Source organism: Balaenoptera physalus (genome assembly GCF_965194825.1).
Source record: "Balaenoptera physalus genome assembly, contig: HAP1_SCAFFOLD_464, whole genome shotgun sequence".
In the NCBI taxonomy this organism is placed as follows: Eukaryota; Metazoa; Chordata; class Mammalia; order Artiodactyla; family Balaenopteridae; genus Balaenoptera; species Balaenoptera physalus.
This window is the reverse complement of record NW_028126239.1, coordinates 582,308-598,371: the sequence shown is the minus strand read 5'-3', so window position 1 is coordinate 598,371 and position 16,064 is coordinate 582,308. Positions and strand designations below refer to the sequence as shown.

The 16,064-nt window shown below is 42.1% G+C and overlaps 1 protein-coding gene across 2 annotated transcripts in view; it reads left to right on the top strand.

Moving 5' to 3' along the window:
- The first annotated feature begins 385 nt into the window (after positions 1-385).
- Positions 386-16,064, top strand: part of LOC309653515 (myosin-2-like) — a 37,215-nt gene continuing 21,536 nt past the window's right edge. The window contains exons 1-2 of one of the 2 annotated variants that reach the window (XM_082478452.1): positions 391-524; positions 11,278-11,399. The gene's annotated coding sequence lies outside the window, so the exon portion shown is untranslated. Of the gene's footprint in view, positions 525-11,277; positions 11,400-16,064 lie in introns of both variants that reach the window. The other variant, XM_082478453.1, reaches the window with a different exon arrangement.

The window sequence follows — 16,064 nt, the reverse complement described above, 5'->3', positions numbered from 1 at the left end:
TACATAAGTACATGTATATGCAATGTAATAAAACGCCTACAAACGTACTGAAAAACTTCAAATGGAATTTGGTGACTTGAGACTTTTCAGAAATTTCCTTGCAGCCCAGTCACGTCAAGAGCCGGGGGTTCGAATTCCCTCGCCACTTCCGGCTTCACACCCTCCCACCACACGCACAGTTAAGCTCTGGAATCGCGGAGCTGACGAGAAACGCCTGCCTCTCTCACAAACTCCAAACATACACTCACCGGCCAGGGCCCCTCAGCGTCTCCAGGCTGGTCCCAACCCTGGCGGAATCACTTCCAGCCTTTCCTTCCCCGGTGGCGCACTCCTCCCATGATGCCCCGGGGCACACCCCTCCCATGATGCCCCAGGGCGCACCGGAAGCAACTCCTCACCTCTCTGGGAAATTGAAACCGCCTTTCTTCTCGGTAGTTACCGGCTGTTTCCTTGGAAGTCGACGGCTGCTGATTTTTTCACGTGTTTTCAATACTGTGATCCACCCACCCTCCCCGAACTAGATGGTAAGCTGTTTGAGAGAACCAACTTCTAATCCCCAATGCCTGGAACGGTGTCTTTATAAGCCATTTGCTAAATGAAGAGCAGCTAAACGTTTTGTTTGACAGAGTGAAGCAAAGCTGAGTAGAAAAACAGCAGATAACAGAGCCAACGCTCAGCAGAGAATATGGAAGAATAGCGTTACCTTTATAATAACAGCTGGCATTTAAAACCCTAAATCCTTACCTTAGTTTGCAAGGCTCTAAGCATCTGGCCCCTAGCCGCTTCTGCCACTTCATTCCTTGCTACTGTATCCCTGGCTCCTTTCATCCCTGCCCTACTGGCCTTTATTCTGTTCCTGTGCAGGCAAGTTCCCCTCCCAGAGCCTTTGCATTTGTTTCCTCTGCCTGGAATACTGTGCCCCGTTGATATTCTCCTGGCTTGCTCTTCCTCTAAGTGCTCAAATATCATCTCTTTAGAGAAACTTATCCTGATTGATCCATTTCAAACCCACACGGCCACTGTTTCCTTATCCTAATTTTCCTTTCCTTCAGAGAATTTATCACTCATTGACATTTGATATCTGTTTGTTTGTTCTCTGTCCCCACATACACACACACTAGAATAGAGTTTCCATGAGGGCAGAGACTTTGCCTGTTCTGTTCCCTAGTGCTTAAAATCTTCCCAGCATGTAGTAAGCCCTCAATGAATGTTTGATGAATAAACAATTGAATACGTGCATGCTCCCTGTTACCGGCTCTGTGCATTACAGCTTCAAAATTAGCAATTCCATATGTGAATTTCATCACCATCCTGGTTTTGTGAGAGATCTCAAGCTGGTTCCATCTAGCCCCATCTTGGTCAAGTTTGAGGATTTTGCCATCATACCCCCAACCACCTTTTGGGTAGGGTGATAAATTTATCTGGGTTTGCCCAGGACTGTCCTGATTTTAAAACTGAAGTCTCAGGAATCTCTTCAATTCCAAGCAAATTAGGAAGGTTGGTCACCCTGCTTTGAGGTATCTAGGCTCCATCTTCCTCGTCTTGTTTTATTGTTGTGAGTGTGTGGAATGAGGGGGTGGGGGGTGGGTGGTGGCGGTGACTTAAGAGTGTTCTGGGCCATCTGGAGAGGAAATTGGCTATATGTAGTGGGTAGAATGGGAGGGCTGGATGGCCAGTAGTGAGGCTGTGGTCAGCTGATGGGCCTTACCAAACAGCAACAAAAAAGAGATGAAAGAACAACATAGAAGATGCTGTCCTGGCTTCCAGAGCCCTCTGGCACAGGCAATGGTTGGTACATTCTCTAGAGAAAGGTCCTGGCTTCTAAGTCTCAGGCTCTGCTGTTGACATGGCCTCACCCACTCCATGTCACTTTCAAAAAGTAGCCTATCATGCATTTATTAACTCAGTTGTCACAAGAACCCCATGAGTTAGGTATTGTTATTATCCCCATTTTACAGATGAAGAAACTGAGGCTCAGAAAAGTAGAATAAGTTGCGCAAATTCAAATAGTTTAAATAGTGAAGTCAGGATTTGAACCTCAGTATTCTGACTCTCAAAGTCCACTCTTAGTCACTACATTATCATGCAGCTCTTAACAATGTAAATATGCATTTGGGTTATGCCTAGCCAAGGGCATAAAATCTCTTTTTTTTTTTTTAGGCTATGTTGTTTCATACCCCAACAGTTGAAATTAAAAGTAATTGGGGACACCGGAGAAGATGGCGGAAGAGTAAGACGCGGAGATCACCTTCCTTCCCACAGATACAGTAGAAATACATCTACACGTGGAACTGCTCCTACAGAACACCCACTGAGCGCTGACAGAAAACGTCTGACCTCCAAACAGGCAAGAAACTCCCCCCGTACTTGGGTAGGGCAAAAGAAAAAAGAAATAACAGAGACAAAAGAATAGGGACGGCACCTGCACCAGTGGGAGGGAGCTGTGAAGGAGGAAAGATTTCCACGCACTAGGAAGCCCCTTCGCGGGCAGAGACTGCGGGTGGCAGAGGGGGGAAGCTTCGGAGCCACGGAGGAGAGCGCAGCCACAGGGGTGTGGAGGGCAAAGCGGAGAGATTCCCGCACGGAGGAGCGGCGCCGAGCAGCACTCACCAGCCCGAGAGGCTCGTCTGCTCCCCCGCCGGGGCGGGCGGGGCTGGGAACTGAGGCTCGGGCTTCGGTCGGATCGCAGGGAGAGGACTGGGGCTGGCGGCGTGAACACAGCCTGAAGGGGTTAGCGCACCACAGCTGGCTGGTAGGGAGTCCGGGAAAAAGTCTGCAGCTGCCGAAGAGGCAAGAGACTTTTTTTTGCCTCTTTGTTTCACGGCGCGCAAGGAGAGGGGATTCAGAGCGCCGCCTAAACAAGCTCCACAGACGGGCGCGAGCCGCAGCGATCAGCGCGGGCCCCAGAGACGGGTGTGAGACGCTGGGGCTGCTGCTGCCGCCTCCAGAAATCCTGTGTGTGAGCACAGGTCACTCTCCACACCGCCCCTCCCGGGAGCCGGTGCAGCCCGCCACTGCCAGGCTCCCGTGATCCGGGGACAACTTCCCCGGGAGAACGCACGGTGCACCTCGGGCTGCTGCAACGTCACGACGCCTCTGACGCCGCAGGCTCGCCCCGCCTCCTCTGTACCCCTCCCTCCCCCCGGCCTGGGTGAGCCAGAGCCCCCGAAGCAGCTGCTCCTTTAACCCCGTCCTGTCTGGGTGGGAACAGACGCCCTCAGGTGACCTACACGCAGAGGCGGGTCCAAATCCAAAGCTGATCCCCAGGAGCTGTGCGAACAGAGAAGAGAAGGGGAAATCTCTCCCAGCAGCCTCAGAAGCAGCGGATTAAAGCTCCACAATCAACTTGATGTGCCTGCATCTGTTGAATACCTGAATAGACAATGAATCATCCCAAATTCAGGAGGTGGACTTTCGGAGCAGGATATATTAATTTTTCCCCTTTTCCTTTTTTTTGTGAGTGTATATGTATATGCTTCTGGGTGAGATTTTGTCTGTATAGCTCTGCTTTATAATAGCTTTATTTTACTTCACTATATTATAGCCTCTTTCTTTCTTTCTATTTTTTCTCCCTTTTACTCTGAGCCGTGTGGATGAAAGGCTCTTGGTGCTCCAGCCAGGCATCAGGGCCGTGCCTCTGAGGTGGGAGAGCCAACTTCAGGACACTGGTCCACAAGAGACCTCCCAGCTCCACGTAATACCAAACGGCGAAAATCTCTCAGAGATCTCCATCTCAACATCAAGACCCAGCTTCACTCAACGACCAGCAAGCTACAGTGCTGGACACCCTATGCCAAACAACTAGCAAGACAGGAACACAGCCCCATCCATTAGCAGAAAGGCTGCCTAAAATCATAATAAGGCCACAGACACCCCAAAATACACCACCAGACGTGGACGTGCCCACCAGAAGACAAGATCCAGCCTCATCCACCAGAACTCAGGCACTAGTTCCCTCCACCAGGAAGCCTACACAACCCACTGAACCAACCTTAGCCACTGGGGACAGATACCAAAAACAACGGGAACTACGAACCTGCAGCCTGTGAAAAGGAGACCCCAAACACAGTAAGATAAGCAAAATGAGACGACAGAAAAACACACAGCAGATGAAGGAGCAGGGTCAAAACACACCAGACTTAACAAATGAAGAGGAAATAGGTAGTCTACCTGAAAAAGAATTCAGAATAATGATAGTAAGGATGATCCAAAATCTTGGAAATAGAATAGACAAAATGCAAGAAACATTTAAGAAGGACGTAGAAGAACTAAAGAGGAACCAAGCAATGATGAAAAACACAATAAATGAAATTAAAAATACTCTAGATGGGATCAATAGCAGAATAACTGAGGCAGAAGAAAGGATAAGTGACCTGGAAGATAAAATGGTGGAAATAACTACTGCAGAGCAGGATAAAGAAAAAAGAATGAAAAGAACTGAGGACAGTCTCAGAGACCTCTGGGACAACATTAAACGCAACAACATTCGAATTATAGGGGTCCCAGAAGAAGAAGAGAAAAAGAAAGGGACTGAGAAAATATTTGAAGAGATTATAGTTGAAAACTTCCCTAATATGGGAAAGGAAATAGTTAATCAAGTCCTGGAAGCACAGAGAGTCCCATACAGGATAAACCCAAGGAGAAACACGCCAAGACACATATTAATCGAACTGTCAAGAATTAAATATAAGGAAAACATATTAAAGGCAGCAAGGGAAAAACAGCAAATAACACACAAGGGAATCCCCATAAGGTTAACATCTGATCTTTCAGCAGAAACTCTGCAAGCCAGAAGGGAGTGGCAGGATATACTTAAAGTGATGAAGGAGAAAAACCTACAACCAAGATTACTCTACCCAGCAAGGATCTCATTCAGATTTGATGGAGAAATTAAAACCTTTACAGACAAGCAAAAGCTGAGAGAGTTCAGCACCACCAAACCAGCTTTACAACAAATGCTAAAGGAACTTCTCTAGGCAAGAAACACAAGAGAAGGAAAACACCTACAATAACAAACCCAAAACATTTAAGAAAATGGGAATAGGAACATACATATCGATAATTACCTTGAATGTAAATGGATTAAATGCTCCCACCGAAAGACACAGGCTGGCTGAATGGATACAAAAACAAGACCCATATATATGCTGTCTACAAGAGACCCACTTCAGACCTAGAGACACATATAGACTGAAAGTGAGGGGATGGAAAAAGATATTCCATGCAAATGGAAATCAAAAGAAAGCTGAAGGAGCAATTCTCATATCAGACAAAATAGACTTTAAAATAAAGACTATTACAAGAGACAAAGAAGGACACTATATAATGATCAAGGGATCGATCCAAGAGGAAGGTATAACAATTGTAAATATTTATGCACCCAACATAGGAGCACCTCAATACATAAGGCAAATACTAATAGCCATAAAAGGGGAAATCGACAGCAACACAATCATAGTAGGGGACTTTAACACCCCACTTTCACCAATGGACAGATCATCCAAAATGAAAATAAATAAGGAAACACAAGCTTTAAATGATACATTAAACAAGATGGACTTAATTGATATTTATAGGACATTCGACCCAAAAACAACAGAATACACATTTTTGTCAAGTGCTCATGGAACATTCTCCAGGATAGATCATATCTTGGGTCACAAATCAAGCCTTGGTAAATTTAAGAAAATTGAAATCGTATCAAGTATCTTTTCCGACCACAATGCTATGAGACTAGATATCAATTACAGGAAAAGATCTGTAAAAAATACAAACACATGGAGGCTACACAATACACTGCTTAATAACGAAGTGATCACTGAAGAAATCAAAGGGGAAATCAAAAAATACCTAGAAACAAATGACAATGGAGATACGACGACCCAAAACCTATGGGACGCAGCAAAAGCAGTGCTAAGAGGGAAGTTTATAGCAATACAAGCCTACCTCAAGAAACAGGAAACATCTCGAATAAACAACCTAACCTTGCACCTAAAGCAATTAGAGAAAGAAGAACAAAAAAACCCCAAAGCCAGCAGAAGGAAAGATCAGGTCAGAAATGAAAAAGAAATGAAGGAAACAATAGCAAAAATCAATGAAACTAAAAGCTGGTTCTTTGAGAAGATAAACAAAATTGATAAACCATTAGCCAGACTCATCAAGAGAAAAAGGGAGAAGACTCAAATCAATAGAATTAGAAATGAAAAAGGAGAAGTAACCACTGACACTGCAGAAATACAAAAGATCATGAGAGATTACTACAAGCAACTCTATGCCAATAAAATGGACAACCTGGAAGAAATGGACAGATTCTTAGAAATGCACAAACTGCCAAGATGGAACCAGGAAGAAATACAAAATATGAACAGACCAATCACAAGCACTGAAATTGAAACTGTGATTAAAAACCTTCCAACAAACAAAAGCCCAGGACCAGATGGCTTCACAGGTGAATTCTATCAAACATTTAGAGAAGAGCTAACACCTATCCTTCTCAAACTCTTCCAAAATATTGCAGAGGGAGGAACACTCCCAAACTCATTCTACGAGGCCACCATCACCCTGATACCAAACCAGACAAAGATGTCACAAAGAAAGAAAACTACAGGCCAATATCACTGATGAACATAGATGCAAAAATCCTCAACAAAATACTAGCAAACAGAATCCAACAGCACATTAAAAGGATCATACACCATGATCAAGTGGGGTTTATCCCAGGAATGCAAGGATTCTTCAATATACGCAAATCAATCAATGTAATACACCATATTAACAAATTGAAGGAGAAAAACCATATGATCATCTCAATAGATGCAGAGAAAGCTTTCGACAAAATTCAACACCCATTTTTGATAAAAGCCCTGCAGAAAGTAGGAATAGAGGGAACTTTCCTCAACATAATAAAGGCCATATATGACAAACCCACAGCCAACATTGTCCTCAATGGTGAAAAACTGAAACCATTTCCACTAAAATCAGGAACAAGACAAGGTTGCCCACTCTCACCCCTGTTATTCAATATAGTTTTGGAAGTGTTAGCCACAGCAATCAGAGAAGACAAAGAAATAAACGGAATCCAAATCGGAAAAGAAGTAAAGCTGTCACTATTTGCAGATGACATGATACTATACATAGAGAATCCTAAAGATGCTACCAGAAAACTCCTAGAGCTAATCAATGAATTTGGTAAAGTAGCAGGATACAAAATTAATGCACAGAAATCTCTTGCATTTCTATACACTAATGACGAAAAATCTGAAAGTGAAATTAAGAAAACACTCCCATTTACCATTGCAACAAAAAGAATAAAATATCTAGGAATAAACCTACCTAAGGAGACAAAAGACCTGTATGCAGAAAATTATAAGACACTGATGAAAGAAATTAAAGATGATACAAATAGATGGAGAGATATACCATGTTCCTGGATTGGAAGAATCAACATTGTGAAAATGACTCTACTACCCAAAGCAATCTACAGATTCAATGCAATCCCTATCAAACTACCACTGGCATTTTTCACAGAACTAGAACAAAAAATTTCACAATTTGTATGGAAACACAAAAGACCCCGAATAGCCAAAGCAATCTTGAGAACGAAAAATGGAGCTGGGGGAATCAGGCTCCCTGACTTCAGACTATATTACAAAGCTTCAGTAATCAAGACAGTTTGGTACTGGCACAAAAACAGAAATATAGATCAATGGAACAGGATAGAAAGCCCAGAGATAAACCCACACACATATGGTCACCTTATCTTTGATAAAGGAGGCAAGAATATACAGTGGAGAAAAGACAGCCTCTTCAATAAATGGTGCTGGGAAAATTGGACAGATACATGTAAAAGTATGCAATTAGAACACTCCCTGACACCACACACAAAAATAAACTCAAAATGGATTAAAGACCTAAGTGTAAGGCCAGACACTATCAAACTCTTAGAGGAAAACATAGGCAGAACACTCTATGACATACATCACAGCAAGATTCTTTTTGACCCAGCTCCCAGAGAAATGGAAATAACACAAATAAACAAATGGGACCTAATGAAACTTAAAAGCTTTTGCACTGCAAAGGAAACCATAAACAAGACCAAAAGACAACCCTCAGAATGGGAGAAAATATTTGCAAATGAAGGAACTGACAAAGGATTACTCTCCAAGATTTACAAGCAGCTCATGCAGTTCAATAACAAAAAAACGAACAACCCAATCCAAAAATGGGCAGAAGACCTAAATAGACATTTCTCCAAAGAAGATATACAGATTGCCAACAGACACATGAGAGAATGCTCAACATCATTAATCATTAGAGAAATGCAAATCAAAACTACAATGAGATATCATCTCACACCGATCAGAATGGCCATCATCAAAAAATCTAGAAACAATAAATGCTGGAGAGGGTGTGGAGGAAAGGGAACACTCTTGCACTGTTGGTGGGAATGTAAATTGATACAGCCACTATGGAGAACAGTATGGAGGTTCCTTAAAAAAACTACAAATAGAACTACCATACGACCCAGCAATCCCACTACTGGGCATATACCCTGAGAAAACCATAGTTCAAAAAGAGTCAGTTACCAAAATGTTCATTGCAGCTCTATTTACAATAGCCAGGACATGGAAGCAACCTAAATGTCCATCGACAGATGAATGGATAAAGAAGATGTGGCACATATATACAATGGAATATTACTCAGCCATAAAAAGAAATGAAATGGAGGTATTTGTAATGAGGTGGATGGAGTTAGAGTCTGTCATACAGAGTGAAGTAAGTCAGAAAGAGAAAAACGAATACAGTATGCTAACACATATATACGGAATCTAAGGAAAAAAAAAAAAAGCCATGAAGAACCTAGTGGCAAGACGGGAATAAAGACACAGACCTACTAGAGAATGGACTTGAGGATATGGGGAGGGGGTGGGGTGAGATGTGACAGGGTAAGAGAGTGTCATGGACATATATACACTACCAAATGTAAAATAGATAGCTAGTGGGAAGCAGCCACGTAGCACAGGGAGATCAGCTCGGTGCTTTGTGACCACCTACAGGGGTGGGATGGGGAGGGAGGGAGGGAGGGAGATGCAAGAGGGAAGAGATATGGGAACATATGGTATGTGTATAACTGATTCACTTTGTTATAAAGCAGAAGCTAACACAACATTGTAAGGCAATTATACTTCAATAAAGATGTTAAAAAAAAAAAGTAATTGATCACGCGTCTCTTAGTTCTAATGAGGCTTTAAGCACTGAGGAAACCAACCAAAAAAATACAACTACTAGACAAAAAAGGGCAAATGACATGGACCCTAAGTCTCACAGGCATCAGTCAAGATTATGAGGCCAGATAAGAAAGTCTCCAGTTTACTGGACAGACCTAACTGGTAGAAGTTCTTCTCTGAACACAATGTTCCCAGGCCATGCACACACTCTCTCCATGATATTTTCAGAGAAGGATGCCTCGTTTGCGTGTAATTCTGAGAAGCATGTATAATTCTGAGAGCGTTAGTGTCTTAACAGGATCTTGCAAAGCCAGCAACAGCTGTCTTGTAGTGAAAACACAAACTGGACTTGGATTCAAACCAGACTTGTTCTAGCTCCCATTCTGCCACTTACTAGCTGTATGACGACTAGTCACTTAATCTCGCCAAGCCTCAGTTTTCCAACCTGTAAAACTGATAAATCTATGTCCTCACTGATTGAAGGAAAATCAGTTTAAATATTTCTCTGGATAATCCCCCATCAACTTTTTGCTTTGCAAAACTGTAGTGTAGAAATGCCAGCAGTATGGAAGTTTATGTATTGCACTTGAAAGAGTTCTGAACTAGCGCTCTTGGATCTGAGAGTAGAATGGGAAGGCGGTCTGTCTAATTAATTAGCATTAATTAGGTAACCTGTCCAGAACCTCAGTTTCTGATTCTGTAACATCAGGGTTAGATTAGGTAATATTCAAGGTTCCCCTCTAGTTCTGGATCTAATATTCTCACTCAATATTTTTAATTAGGCGATTAAATATAAATTTGTATCATTCACTAATATACCTGTCCTGTGACTTTTGCCCAGAAATTTCTGTTTCTGACTGGGGAACTTCTTGCTGCTTTTGGAAATTTCATCTGTTACATAGCTCTTAGATAGTTGTAACGGGTAAGGGATGATCCTCCTAGCAGCACAATTAACTGCCCTTTCTTCTCAAGTAGCCCTCTGCGGAATGAACTTGATTACACTTGTTTCCTGGGCCTCTCTATTTGGCCCTGCTGCTGCTTTCTCCATCCAAATCTGCATTTCCTCTGAATGTGCCTTATATAGTGATTGGTGGAGAGATTTGCTCCCAGGGAAATCAGGAAACCTTTTTCCTCCTCCTGAACACCTGCTCACTCCTTAATCCTTGCCTTCAAAGCTTCCACCCCCACCATCCTGCTGACATTAATGTCAGGATCACCTCTCTCACTGACCCAATGCCCTTTTCATGGTCCTCCTTTTCTCCATCTTCTCTGTAGAGCTTTTTACTATATCCTCTCTCTTGAAAATACCACCCTCTCGAAGATACCACCTCCCTTGACTTCTTCTGACACTAATAATGAAGTTCCCATCACTTTAGAGTTGACAAAATGATTTTGTAACAAGACTGGAGAAAACCCTCATTGACAGAACTCCTCTCAGGGTTGGGAGAGATGGAATGATGGTGTGGGGTGTGAGCTGGGGACTACAGGGCATAGTGGTGGGATAAAGATGAAGCTCCCAAAGGGAATATGTGAGTAAAAATAGGTGATCACCAAACTTGCTAAGGATAAAAGTGGTGTTCTTTACTTGAGGACTTTTATTTTGTTGAGTAACCAGATGAGTAGGCATGCAGGTCAATGGCAGAGCTAAACGGCCCCATGTAACACAGGAACAACTGAGTACCCGTAGGGGTCGGGCAGACACCTCAGGGGAAGAAAGGAAATCAACCACCTGCATCAGTGTGACGGAAAATGGACTTCGTGGAAGTCATTGCTGATGGAAATTGAATACTTTAGGGGATGTAATATAATCCTCTTCTAGTCTGCTCTACAAAATCTTCAGTAAAGCCTGCATTGCTCACTTATGTTTTTTGTGCTAGTGGATTATTTGCCAAGGTCTGTGTCAAGGTTGATATAGATTGAAGCATACTGTTTGGCACTGGCCGGAAAGAGACTGCCTGCGGAGACAGCCACATCTTGACAGTATCTCCTTTGATCCCCACACTATCCTCATGACTTGGGCAGAAACAGAATTATGTTTCTGATTTTGCAGCGGAAGGAGGAAACATCACAGCTGCGAAGAGAGGTGATGGCACTTGCCATTTATGGCAGTAAATGACAGAAGTAAAATATGGATCCACGTGGCTCTTTTGACTCCAGCAAGATCTCACTCAGGTATTTGTTTACCTGAAGAGTAACCTTTTTTTTTCCACTCTTTTTGTCTTCATTTCCGCCTCTCACCTCCTCAACATGCAGCCTTTCTCTGAGAATCCAGCTTCCTTAATAAGTTCAACTGTCAACTGCATACAGGTGACACCCTCATACTCACAGACCTACATCTTCAGTCTTAATGTCTCCTGTATGTAAACCTTGAATCCTTATCTCTACCTACTTAGCTGGATATCACCATCATCTCAATCTCAATCTGTCCAAAATCGAAATTCCTATTCCCCCCCTTCACTATTTCTCCTGGGCAGGTATCATGCCCCTAGATTTCTAGGCTGCAGTGAGGGCTGGATGAAAGGTAGGATCCTCTGATTCCTTTTTCCTCCTCAAACTCGGCATCATCAAAGTCTTGTGGATCCTGCCTTCAGGGTATCCCTTGGGTTTTCTCTTTCCTTTTACATCTCATTTCTGTACTGCTTAATCAAGGCCCTCTTCATTTTACACCATGATTATTTTTATATTCAATGCAAATAGATATCACTTGCATGTTTAATATTATGTTGAGAGGATTGTAATATATTAATGTGGGATAGGGCCTCGAAAAATAAGTCTAGAGGACTTCCCAGTGGTCCAGTGGGTAAGACTCCACGCTCCCAATGCAGGGGGCCCGGGTTCGATCCCTGGTCGGGGAACTAGATCCCACGTGCATGCCACAACTAAAGATCCCGCATGCCACAAAGAGGATCTCACATGCCGCAACTAAGACCTGGAGCAGCCTAAATAAATAAATAAATGTTAAAAATAATAATAATAAGTCTAGAGATCAGAGAGGTCTTAAATGAGAGAAACATATTCCTTTCACCTCCTGGGGTTCTCTTTTTGCCAGGCCTAAACGCGACAGTGAGGCAGACAACTTCAAGCCCACACAATACTCTTCTTGAACCTACGGGATGGACCCGGAGATACCAGGGGACAATCACTGGGAAAGCCAGCCCTCTGGTGCTATGGAGAATTTTAACACACATCTGAATTTATAGGGTCATCCAGGGGTTAATTCTAACTGCCCACCTACTCCCATAAATCATATCAGAGCCTGTATAATCATCTTGGCAAGTTGTACACCAAGATTTTCTAAATAGTTGCTAAGTGGTTCTAGGACCTCAGGTTCTCGCTCTCCATTATATCCCACCATCAGTTCTATACTAATCTTCAGATATATGTGTGTGTCTACACACACACACACACACACACACGTTCACTTTTCTGCTTAAAACCTTGAAAGGTTCCCCAATGATCTCGGAATAATGTCCTGACTCCTTCCATGGGCACTGGGAGCCCATCACAGACAAGCCCAGCCCACTTCTCCAGCCTCACCTCCGTGTTACCCCCAACCCTTCCATCCAGGCTTGCCCATTCCACCTTCCTGAAACACACCCTGGGAAGTCTTGTTTCTAACCACAATCCCTATGTTCCCTAAGCCTGGAACCTCCTCCCTGTACTCTTAAAATCTGCCTTCTTTAAGAGAGAGTAGAGGATAGAGGAAAAGGCGAGGCTTTGGAATCAGCAACCTGGGATTCCAATTCTGGCTCCATTGCCTACTAGCTGTGGGGCCTTTTGGTCAATCACTTAACTCCATTAGGCCTCAGTTCCCCATATGGACAATGGGAATAATAAGAATATAAACAGTATAACCACCTAAGGCTTGCAGAGAAAAATAAACATAATAAAATATACAAAAGTGTTATGTAAACTGGAAAGAACTACAAAAAGCATTATTTTTTTTTTATTATTATTATTATCTCCACAGTCACCATCCCCTTCAGATCTCTTCTCTCCTCCAAAGCAGTATCATTATCATTAATAACAATTCTGAGAATATTTTACATAAACAACATACCTTACGGGTTTTAAATACCTTGTCCATACATCTAGTCCACTGTGCATCTCACTCATCTTGGCACTTAACCTTGGAAAAGTAATTTATCTTTCCGTGTCTATGTACTCTCTTCCCATGTCCATTATCACCTCCTTTGGAGCAATGTCCCTATTTCATATCTCCTTTCCCCATTGCCAGCACTCAAAAGTGATGGGCTTGCAAAAGTGAAAGGTTATAGGCATTGGCTCTAGAGCCAGAGAGGATTTGAATCCCATTTCTGCCACTTACTAGTTGTGTGGCCTTAGGCAGTTTATTTAAACTCTCAGTGGCCCAAATTTCTTCAGCCATAAAATGGGAATGATGTTAGCACCTACCCCACAAAACTATTATGATGCTTAAGTGAGCCAATATGGATAAAGCCTGGCACGTAGTGAGTTCTTAATAAATATAAACTATTACTATTAAGTGAGACTGAGTCTGATTCCATTCTTTTCTGCCTTATCACTTCAGCCCTCTTTCAACACAGATTCCCCATGAATCGTCCTTATTCATTTACACACAGGAACAAAATCTACTGAGCATCTGTTACATACAAAAGACTGTCCCTTGGATAAAAGCAGCTGTGTTTATGCCTGATCACTGTCTGTTGCTTTCTCCTGGGCCAAATGGTACTAAGAATGAGACGAGTTCTCTGTGGATTGCAGCCTTCAGCCTTCTCCTCTTGTTTTCTCAAGCAGGGAGTAAGACGGTGTTCCAACATCAGATCACCTGGTACAAAAAAGTTCTTCATATTTTTTTACTGAAAGGCTTCTCAGGCCCCTTAACATGTTAGTATTTATGGTGAATCTCCAACAACAGGGAATAGAGTTGGCCACATTTCCTGAACTCATTTAGCCACGGGACCTTTTATTTCACAGTTTCTCTCAGAATCAGCATTCTGTCAAATCTACTTTGGAAAATGCTACGTGGAAGTCCTATTCCTATCTGTTTCTCCTTTGTCCACAGTTTCATTTTGACTAATGCAAACTGTCCTTGGAAATGCCTTACCTATATGAGACTACCCACTGGAAGACTGGAGAATCTTTTTTTCTTTTTAATTGAAGTATAGTTGATTTACAATATTGTGTTAGTTTCAGGTGTACGGAAAAGTGACTCAGTTTTATTGTTTTCAGATTATATTCCATTATAGGTTATTACAAATTATTGAGTATAATTCAGTACACATTGATCATATACAACATAAACAAGTCAGGCTGTATTGCTGTAAATGGCTCTAACTTCTAAAATGTATGGTAATTCCTACATAGTCAAACATTACTTATGTTTCAGCCAAAAAACAACCCCGAGCAACCATAAGAGTTGTCACAAAGACCATGTATTTTCATTAGGACTTCTAGAACTTCCCATGGAACTTATGACTCCTTTTGTTTGTTTGTTTTTTCCTTTAGCTTGCTTATCTGTTTCCCATTCTATAGCAGATTAGAAAAAGGAAGATCGGGCTCACAGAGGCAAACACACTAACCACAGACAGAATACAGCTGAGTAACTTGCCGTGAAGGTGTAGATATAAAAACTAGAAAGGTGACACAAAAATTCATTGCAACCTAGGAACAATTAGTGCAGGGTAAAATCCGCGAAGAAACTATAATATCCCTGACAACTTTATTACGTCACCTCCCAGGCCCCTGAGTGATCAAGGAAAAGTTGAAGTCTATTCAAGATACTAGATTAAATAAATCAAGATAATACATTTTAGAAAGTTTTCCACCTACAATGGATTTTTTAACAAAATAAATTAATGGATAAGAATAGATGGGTTAGAAAAAAAACCACAGTTACAGAAAGATAGAGAAGATGAAAAGGCAGAGGGCTATGTACCAGATGAAGGAACAAGAAAAAACCCCAGAAAAACAACTAAATGAAGTGGAGATAGGCAACCTTCCAGAAAAAGAATTCAGAATAATGATAGTGAAGATAGTGAAGATGATCCAGGACCTCGGAATAAGAATGGAGGCAAAGATTGAGAAGATGCAAGAAATGATTAACAAAGACCTAGAAGAATTAAAGAACAAACAAACAGAGATGACCAATACAATAACTGAAATGAAAACTACACTAGAAGGAATCAATAGCAGAATAACTGAGGCAGAAGAACGGATAAGTGACCTGGAAGACAGAATGGTGGAATTCACTGCTGCGGAACAGACTAAAGAAAAAAGAATGAAAAGAAATGAAGACAGCCTAAGAGACCTCTGGGACAACATTAAACGCAACAACATTCGCATTATAGGGGTCCCAGAAGGAGAAGAGAGAGAGAAAGGACCAGAGAAAATATTTGAAGAGATTATAGTCGAAAACTTCCCTAACATGGGAAAGGAAATAGCCACCCAAGTCCAGGAAGCGCAGAGAGTCCCATACAGATTAAACCCAAGGAGAAACATGCCGAGACACATAGTAATCAAAGTGGCAAAAATTAAAGACAAAGAAAAATTATTGAAAGCAGCAAGGGAAAAACGACAAATAACATACAAGGGAACTCCCATAAGGTTAACAGCTGATTTCTCAGCAGCAACTCTGCAAGCCAGAAGGGAGTGGCATGATATACTTAAAGTGATGAAAGGGAAGAACCTACAACCAAGATTACTCTACCCGGCAAGGATCTCATTTAGATTTGATGGAGAAATCAAAAGCTTTACAGACAAGCAAGAGCTAAGAGAATTCAGCACCACCAAACCAGCTCTACAACAAATGCTAAAGGAACTTCTCTAAGTGGGAAACACAAGAGAAGAAAAGGACCT